Source organism: Acinonyx jubatus, chromosome B1 (genome assembly GCF_027475565.1).
Source record: "Acinonyx jubatus isolate Ajub_Pintada_27869175 chromosome B1, VMU_Ajub_asm_v1.0, whole genome shotgun sequence".
NCBI lineage: Eukaryota > Metazoa > Chordata > Mammalia > Carnivora > Felidae > Acinonyx > Acinonyx jubatus.
The window spans coordinates 158,047,047-158,056,314 of NC_069382.1; the positions used below are offsets into that span (position 1 = coordinate 158,047,047).

At 38.2% G+C, this 9,268-nt stretch overlaps 1 pseudogene; it reads left to right on the top strand.

Annotated features, from left to right (window-relative positions):
* Positions 1-1,094: 1,094 nt before the first annotated feature.
* LOC113600930 (uncharacterized) lies at positions 1,095-1,195 on the top strand (annotated as a pseudogene).
* Positions 1,196-9,268: the final 8,073 nt, after the last annotated feature.

The window sequence follows — 9,268 nt, forward strand, 5'->3', positions numbered from 1 at the left end:
AACTCATCCTGGGGAGAAATTTCATCACCCTCATTAGGAGTTATAGCTGTATCACAGTAGATTTAGGAGGTCTGGGTGGTTTGGGGAAGAAGAGCCATCTGAGCAAAGGGCATTCTGTAAATATTTATTGCATGCTTGGATACAGAGATGAGTAAGGCATAAGCCCTGCACTCAGTAAATGCATCGTCTAGGAGGGGAGATAAACACAGGATAAAAAGCTCTAGGAGTGCTGGATGAATACAATAATGGGAAAGCAGTTATTTTGGACTCTGAATTTGAGTCAGGATGCTGTCGGGCAAGGAGGGAGGCATTTTGGTTGGAGCTTGACGGGGAAGCAGGAATAGTTTTAAGGGATATCTTCTACCCTGCATTGAGGTGGTCACTCTGCATTCAAATCAGCTGAGGAGCTTTTAGAACATACCCTACCCTTAACTAATTGGATGAAATTGATCTGAGTGTAGGCTGGACATAAGTCCAGAGCTCCTAGGTGATTTCACTGAGCAAATCGGGATAGGCAACCAGAGAAAGAGCACCAGCTTTGGACTTAGCTCCGTCGGAGCACCTGGTGATCTTGGGCAAGGGCCACTGGGGAGCGGAGCAGTGTGGGTCTTTCACAACTTCACTGTTTATTTCCCCCTACTTCTACCCACACCTGTGAAGAAACTCTGCCATGGGAGAGTCCCTCTTTGACAAACTTTCCTTGACAGAAAAACTCTGAATTGGGAATCAGGAAATCTGGGCTCCATCCCAGCTCTGCCACTGAGGTGCTGTGTGGGTGTGCTGAGTCACATAAGGAAATACAACAAAGACACTTAGAATTACTATTTGCAAGACACTGTGCTAGGTACCCCAGGCATCTCTGGGTCTCAACTTCCCCATCTGTTGAGGTTTCTAGATCAGTATCTCTAGGTCATAAAGTCTACTTAACAGGCCATAACCAGAATTATTTTAAAAGAAAGATGTAAAACATAGTAAAGAAACAGAGTATGGCAAGTATTGTGAAGTAAAATTTCATTTCAGTTATTTATGCATGTATTTACTGGGTCATGATGTAAAATATGTCTCATGTTGTGGGTTGGAAGTTAAAAGTGAGAGTGCTTGCTTCAGCAGCATATATACTAAAGCTGAAATGAGAACATTAGCATGGCCTCTCCACCAGGATGCCATGCAAATTCATGAAACATTTCCATCTTTCTTTATGTTATGTGATATTTTTTTCACCACAATTTTTTAAAAATGTTTGAGAGGGGCGCCTGGGTGGCTCAGTCGGTTAAGCGGCCGACTTCGGCTCAGGCCATGATCTCGCGGTCCATGAGTGCGAACCCCGCGTCGGGCTCTGTGCTAACAGCTCAGAGCCTGGAGCCTGTTTCGGATTCTCTGCCTCTCTCTCTCTCTCTCTCTCTCTGACCCTCCCCCATTCATGCTCTGTCTCTCTCTGTCTCAAAAATAAATAAATAAACGTTAAAAAAAAAAAGATTTAAAAAAGTGTTTGAGAAATCTGGGGTTAGATGTTCTGTATGGACACCTCCCTTCTACTCGATAGCCCGTGACTACTCTAGCCTACGGAGAACCCTCCTTTCTGTGAGAAACCTCCTTTTACTTAGTGTCATGTAGTTCTGGCCTATCATTTCTTTTTTAAAGAGGGAGACAGTGTGGTGTAGTGGTGAAAAGCACCCTCTTGAGTTAGCTAAGTCTATGTTTGAATTGAATTGCTTCACTTATTAGTTGAACGACCTAGAAAATGTACCCAACCTTTCTCTGCCTCGGGTTTCTCATATGGATGATAACACCGAGGACAGATGATGCTAATAAGATTAAATAAGATGGTGTAGGTGAAACTCTTAGTGCAAATGACCTCGTTCCCAGAAAGTGCTCCAGTGTATGGCAGCAACGATCTGACTTCCTGTCCCACTCAGATTTTAAGGCACGGTCTATAATTTAGCGCCTGGCATACACAAAAGTGTAAATACCGTATGCTTATCTGATTGGAAAAACAAGGATTTCGGCCTCATGGCCATCTCCCTGATGGTGGAGAACATCAGTTCTCTGTTGGCTGCATTACCATACAGGTCTTGGGAGGAGGGGCAGGGCATTCGGTGTGTTCTCTGCCTATGCCTCCCTTCAGCCTTTTTCTCTGATATGGTCAGCCGGTCCTGGGAAGATAAGCAAAAGGAGGCACATCCTGGCTGTGATTCAAGCATCCCAACGGCCATGACATCTCAGTGCCATCAAAACGAACAGATAGATGGAAATTAAGGATCTCCTGTGCCACAGACAGGGCATCTCTATGAGAAGGCTTCAGAAAGAAGTACAGGAAAAAGAAAGGAGGAAGAGCTGGTGGTCAAAACCCTGAGAAACGAGGTATAAGATTCAGATATTATACCAGAATCAATGGCCCTAATCAAACAGTCAACAAATAAGCAACTCATTAGGTCCTAATTGCCTCAGAAATAGGCTGGGAACCAAGGCTTTGTCTCGTAAATGATTCATTTCAGAAAATGCCCACTAATCAATTACTAGGACTTCTGTGTAATAGTTTCCCCAGATTTATAGGTGGTGAGCCTGTGAATTGGATCATTGATTCTAGAATGAGATAAGCAGTAACACTGGTAACCTAATCTACTTACTCGAAGTAGCTACCAAGAAATTAGGTGCCCTTAGTAGAAGCCAGCTCATTTACTGAAGAGTGAAAAGAAACCCATTCATCATGGCAGAACCTCACACCAGCCCAGTCTCCCTGGAGCATTCAGCGATGCTGAGAAGATGTTGATGGAGAAGAGAGGATAATGACCCATAAATAGATATATGGGAACGGAGCAGGGGGTGATGAGGGGGATTGAGGGAAGCCTTATGAGATCACGCAGGAAAAAAATGGGCCTTAAAATCACAAGTATGTTAAAGTACAGTATTACAAGGACTATATAAATAGTATTACAAAGAATAGGACTGTTGAAAGTAGCCCTCGATGCTAGTGTGGTTTTTATCTGGAAGAAAACTTCGATTGGAAACTAGTGAAAAAGAAAAGAAAATGTATGTGAATAATGTAGCCCCACCTAAAAATATGTTACAAACACAATGGTTTTTCAGGAAAGAAAAGGCAAGGATGCCTGGAAATAGCTGCATCTAATCAGCCCCCATCCCAAGCAATCAACTGAAGTCCAGGAAATTCCATATGTAACCAGAAGAATAGACATCCTGGAGCATTTTGCCACAGTTAAGATTAGCGGAAACAGACCCCCATCAGCACTAGTAACAAAAAAGAACTAAAGGTGAAGAAACTGCTGCAGATCCCTGTGCCTCCCTTCTGGGAAGGCGGTGGCCTCGAGGTGGCAGGGATGGGACAGAGGCCAGTCCTCGGGGCTGCACCAACAGCCCTTTGCTCTGAGACCACCCCTTCAACAGCAGTGCACATGGCTGTGGTTCTCCGGGGAAAATAAAAGTGGCGAGGGCTCAGCTTATCTTCCTGATTTATTCTAACAGTCCTTAAAAATGTTTGTTAACACAGCAATGACTTATGATAAGCACTTTCGGGGTCTTGTTTAAGAAATCATTCTCTCCCCAAAGGTCACAAAGGCCATTCTGCCATTTTTTCTTCTAAACGATTTCAAGTTTTCCCTTTCACAATGAATTCTTCCTTCTCTATGGGGATGAAAGACAAAAAGCACAAACTAAAAAGGAAAAGATGAATAAGTTTCACTTCATTAAAATTAATAACTTTTGCTTACTGGAAACATCATAAAGACAGTAAAAAGATCAGCCACAAACTCTGAGAAAATCTTGACACCACATCTGACAAAGAAATAGGATCCAGAATATATAATGCATGCCTGCAACCTATTAAAAAAAAAAAGTCCAGAAAACATGATGTAATTCACAAAAATAAATATAGATGACAATTCAAGATACAAAAAGATTCTCTACATTGTTAGTAATCGGGGAAATACAAATTAAGATCATAGTGAGATATCATTTTAAATCCACTAGATGGACAAAAAATTATGAAGTCTGATAATACCAAATGTTGGCGTGGATGTGGAAAAACAGAATCTTGTATACTACTAGTGGGACTGTAAAATAGCACAGTTTCATTGGAAAATAACTTAGCATGTGTAGCACAGGTAATGATGACATTTCTGTGGCCCAGCAGTCCTACTCCTGCGTGTGTACCCTCAAGAAACTCTTGCAAGTGTGCATTGGAGACATGTATAAGACTGTTCATAAAAGCACTGTCCATATTTTCAAAAATAAGCAGAACTGAGCAAATATTGTTTGGGGAAAACTACATTGCAGTCAACTGTTTTTAAAAAACAAGGGTATGATAGGGGCTCCTGGGGGGCTCAGTGTGTTAAACGTCTGATTCTGGATTTCGGCTCAGGTCATGATCTCACAGTTCATAGGATCGAGCCTTGTGCTGTCTCTGGGCTAACAGTGCAGAGCCTCCTTGAGATTCTCTCCCTCTCCCTCTCTGTCCCTCTCCACTTACACTCTCTTGCGTGCTCTCTCAAAATAAACATTTAAAAAAGAAATAAAAACAGGGTATGATAAAGACAAAATTCAGGAAAGTGGTTATGTTTGAGGAGAAGGCAGGAGAATGGATATTGGGGAGGAGGACACAACTAATTTCAATTATATTGTCAATTTTGGGACCTTATGTTTGCTGGTGGGCTTATGTATATTGCACATATTCCATTGCAGGCACAGAATATTACATAATAAATTACTTTTAATTTGTAAAAAACACACAAACAAACAAACATGGGTAAACAAAGAACAAAAGTTTCTACTGGCTCAGGGCCAGGAAAAATGAGATCTTGGTAACATCAGTCTCACTAAAATACGGAGGAAGGTCATTTGGGAAGTGATGGATTGCTCTGTGTCAGGGAGGGTCTGCCTAATGTGTGTGCCCCTGGAGGTCCTCCCAGAACATGGGCAGCTGGCCTTGTGACTAGGGCCTGTGCCCAGGCTTACACCCTATTATTCAGGTTGGCAAGTGACCTGGGTGGACAAGTGGCGATCAGTTATGGAAAAGACTTGCCACTTAGCAGATGAGTGTTGTATGTGGTGAGATCTATTTTAGATAATTTTTCATGCAGAAAACTGAGGGCTGTTCTGGGTGGAGCAAGCCCTTTTGATCCACTAGTGGGTATACTCTGCTTTTCACCTTGACTGCATAAATTTGACATTGAACTAAGGCTGTGTTTTTCAATAGTTATCATTTTGAATTGTTATTCTAAAGACTCAATACTTGGGGCTTGGTGCTCTTGGACTTTGCAACCCCAGAACTACTCATATAGCTGCAACCCTTTTTTGTTGCTATTTGTATCTTTAACATATTTGAGTCTTACCCACTCCCTTAAAAGGATTACAAAGTGGCAGGATTTTCTAAATCTGTATTTTGTTCGTCCTTGATGTCAAAACTTGGCAAAACAAGTGCTTAATAGGTTTTTTATTTTGAAAAAAATTAAAAATGCACAGGAAGTTGCAAAAATAGTACACAGAAATCTCAGATACCCTTTACCTTACATAACTATGGAACAATGTCAAAACTAGGAAACTGACATTGCTGCAATGTGTGTATACAGTCGAATGTCATTTTATCATGAGTGTAGATTCATGTAACCACCATCAGAGTCAAGACGCAGAACTGTGGCGTCATCGTAAAGATCTCCCTTTATAGTCATACCCAGTCCCTCCCCACCATCCCTAACCCCCGGCAGCAGCTAATCTGCTTTGTATTTTCATAATTTTGGCATTTTTAGGTTATATAAATGGAATCGTTTGGTATATCACCTTTTGAGATTGGCTTTTTTTCACTCAGCAAAGTGACCTTGACCATAGAGTTAAGTCATGCTTTTTAATTGACTCTGCCAGCCTCTGTCTTTTATTTGGTGTATTCAGACCATTTATATTTAATGTTATTATTGATATGTTAGGGTTTAAGTTATGTTTTTATTTTAAATTTTATGTTTTTATTCTATTTTCTTTCTGTTGTTCAGATTGTAATTGTTCTATCTCTAAGCACTAATTCTTTCGTCTGTCCTCTCTATTCTGTCGTTGACCCCATCCAATGAGTTTTATTTTATTTTATTTTATTTTATTTTATTTTATTTTATTTAGAGAGAGAGCTAGCAAGAGCATGAGTCAGGGGAAGGGTACAGAGAGAGAGAGAGAGAGAGAGAGAAGCTCAAGCAAGCTCCATGCTCAGCATGGAGCCTGACACAGGGCTCGACCCCATGACCCTGAGACCATGACCTGAGCTGAGATCAAGAGTTGGACACTCAACTAACTGAGCCACCCAGGCTCCCCATCCAATGAGTTTTTTAATATAGATTATTATTTTCTTTAGTTCTAAATTTCTATTTGATTCTTCTTTATATTCTTTATTTCTTTACTGCAACTTCATATTTTTCATTTTTTCAGGTACGTTTGTAATTGCTTTTTGAAGCATTTTTGTGATAACTGCTCTAAAATCTTTGTCAGATAATGTCAACATTTATGTAATTTCTGTGTTGGCATCTGCTGTTTGTATTTTCTCTTCAAGTTGTGATTTCCCTGCTTTTTTCCCTCCCTGGTTTTTAGTATACTAAGTAGTTATTTTTTAAATTTTATCTTGGATATTTTGAATATTATGTTATCAGATGCAATATTATTTAAATCTTCTCTTTTAGCAGGCTGCCTCTGATATAGCGCTGGTAGAGGAAAGTGGACACTGTCCCACTGCTATCTGGTGGGAAGAAGACCAGGTTTTCCTCTTGACCTCTATGGACACCGAGAAGCATGGTCTCTCATTACTGCTGGGTAAAGGTAGGAGATCAGACTCCTCACCAGGCCTCCAAGTTGGCTGGGAGCCAAAGGGGCACCTTGATATTGTTCCACTTGGCCTTTGATAATGGTGGTGGGACCACAGTTTTTTCCAAGGTGTTTCCCTAGAGTACAGTAGTTATTGTCTAAACATTTACTATCTTGTTAGGTTGTCCCTTTCCTGCTCCTTTGTAGAGAGAATAGACTTTGGGAGGACATTTTGTGTCGGTGCCTACTGGCACTTCCTGGTTGTCAGCTTCTCCACCATCCACCATAAACAGGAAAAAGAAAACCCTGGAAATTTACCCCTGTGTCATTCCTTGGGTCATGAGGTCCTTAGACAGTCTGCCTTTTCTCTAAAGTTCAAGTCTTCTTATATTTCTTTTATATATAATGTTCAGTGGTTTTAACTCTATGTAGTGGGAACAATAGGGAGAAGTGTGTCTACTCCATTTTGTCCTGGAACTAGAAACAGTGAATAGGTTTTAGTTGAATGGATTGGTGAATCTCTGCCTTCTTTTCTATTTCCCAATGTTCATAGAATGGGAAAAAGCATACTAGAATACAAACTAGCTTGGAAGAAGCAGAGGGTCACCTTTATAGACATGGTAAGGAAGTTGATAGGAAGTCCCTTTTTTCATCCAGAGATAAGGTCACATGCTATTTTTTTGTTTGTTTCTCTCTTTAAACCGTCACACTGCAAAAGCAAAACAACAACAACAAAAAAAGGATCACAGCAGCTGGATCTATGTTGAGAAGTCCTATATCATTATAGTTCCTGATTCCCTGTATGTAATTGGCATGGTACACAAACAGCACAGGCACTTGTTCTAGTCACTAGGGATACAGCAGTAAGCATAACTTGGTATTTGACATGTGGTGTGGTCTTCATTTATCATAATGGATACTCAATGGGCTTTTTCAATCTGGAAACTTCTTTCTTTAGTTCTAGAAACTTTCTTATTTTATTTATTTCATAATTGATTTCCCTCTATTTTTTCTGTTTTCTTTTTTGGAACTTCTATTTGTGGGATATTGAACGTACTCTTTTGATTTTCTATTTCTTACCCTTTTAATTCTCTTTGGTTTTCAAATCTTTTCTTATCGTCTCTCTCATATTTTATAACTTTGTGTCTTTTGAAATATTTTTCTCAATTTTAGTTTCAGATGTTTCATTAATTTTTTATTTCTGCTCTCTTACTTTTAATTTCTAAGATTTATTTCCTTATACTATCTTAAACAAAGATAGTGTTACACTATCTTTGTCTGGTTTTGGTATCAGATTATAATAGTTTTATGAAATGATGTGAGTAGTTTTTCTTTCTTTCTTGTTCTCTGAGTCTGTGCAAGATGGCCATTATCTGTTCTTTGAATGTTTGTAGAATGCTCAAGTAAAATGTTCAAGGACTAATTTTTACTTTGTGAAGTGATTTAAAATTATTGATTTTATTTCTTTAATAAATGTAGGATTACTTAAGTTATCTATATCTTCTGGAGTTATTTTCTTTTTTTCCTTTAAATTTGTTCTTGTTATCTATGTTTTCAAATTTACTTGTTATTGATATTCACTGTTAACCTGCCAATCTATTCTGCATTAGTAATTACATTCACTTAGTTATTTTAAACATCGTTAATTAAGTCTTTTTTTTTTCTCTTCTCAGTTTAGTCAGAGGTTTGTTGATTCGTTAGTGTTTTGAAAGAGTCAACTTTTGCTTTGATAATATTCTCTTTTTTATTTAATTAACTTAAGCTTGTACAGTTACTACGTCTTGCTTTCCACTTTACATATTTTATGTTTTTCTATTACCATGTTCCTAGGTTATGTGCTTAGCTAGTTAACTTTTCAGTCTTTCTATTTTAGAAAAGCATTTAAGTTTCTAAATTTCCCTCTAAGTTTTGCTGTGACTATCTCACACAAGTTTCATTATCTTGTCATTATAAGTATTTAACATTTTTCCTTATAATGTTTTTGACTAAAGTTATTTAGGAGAATGTTTTTAAATTTCAAAACCAAAAGAGGTTTGTGTTCTTAGTTTGTGACATAATTATATTTTATTCAGATAACTGTTTTATATAAATTCTGATTCCTTGAAATTTATTTAGATTTATTTTATGGTCTTCCACATGGCCAATTTTCATATGTATTCTGTGTATATTTGAAAATAATGTAAATTTTCCAAAATTTATATGTATTGTTCTATAGATGTCCATTAGATCAAGACTGTTAATGATATTGCTCAAGTTCATATTTTTACTGGTTCTTTTGTCTATCTGGTCTCCCACTTATAGAGAAAGATATATTAAAATTTCTCATTGGGCTGATAGGTTTGTTAATTTAATAGTTACTACACCTTGCTAATAAATTTAATTTTTTAAAAAAATTATGTAGTAACTCTTTGTCTTTAATATTGTTTTGTGCCTCAACGTTGATTTTATCTGATGTTGACTTAGCTTTTATTTAATATTT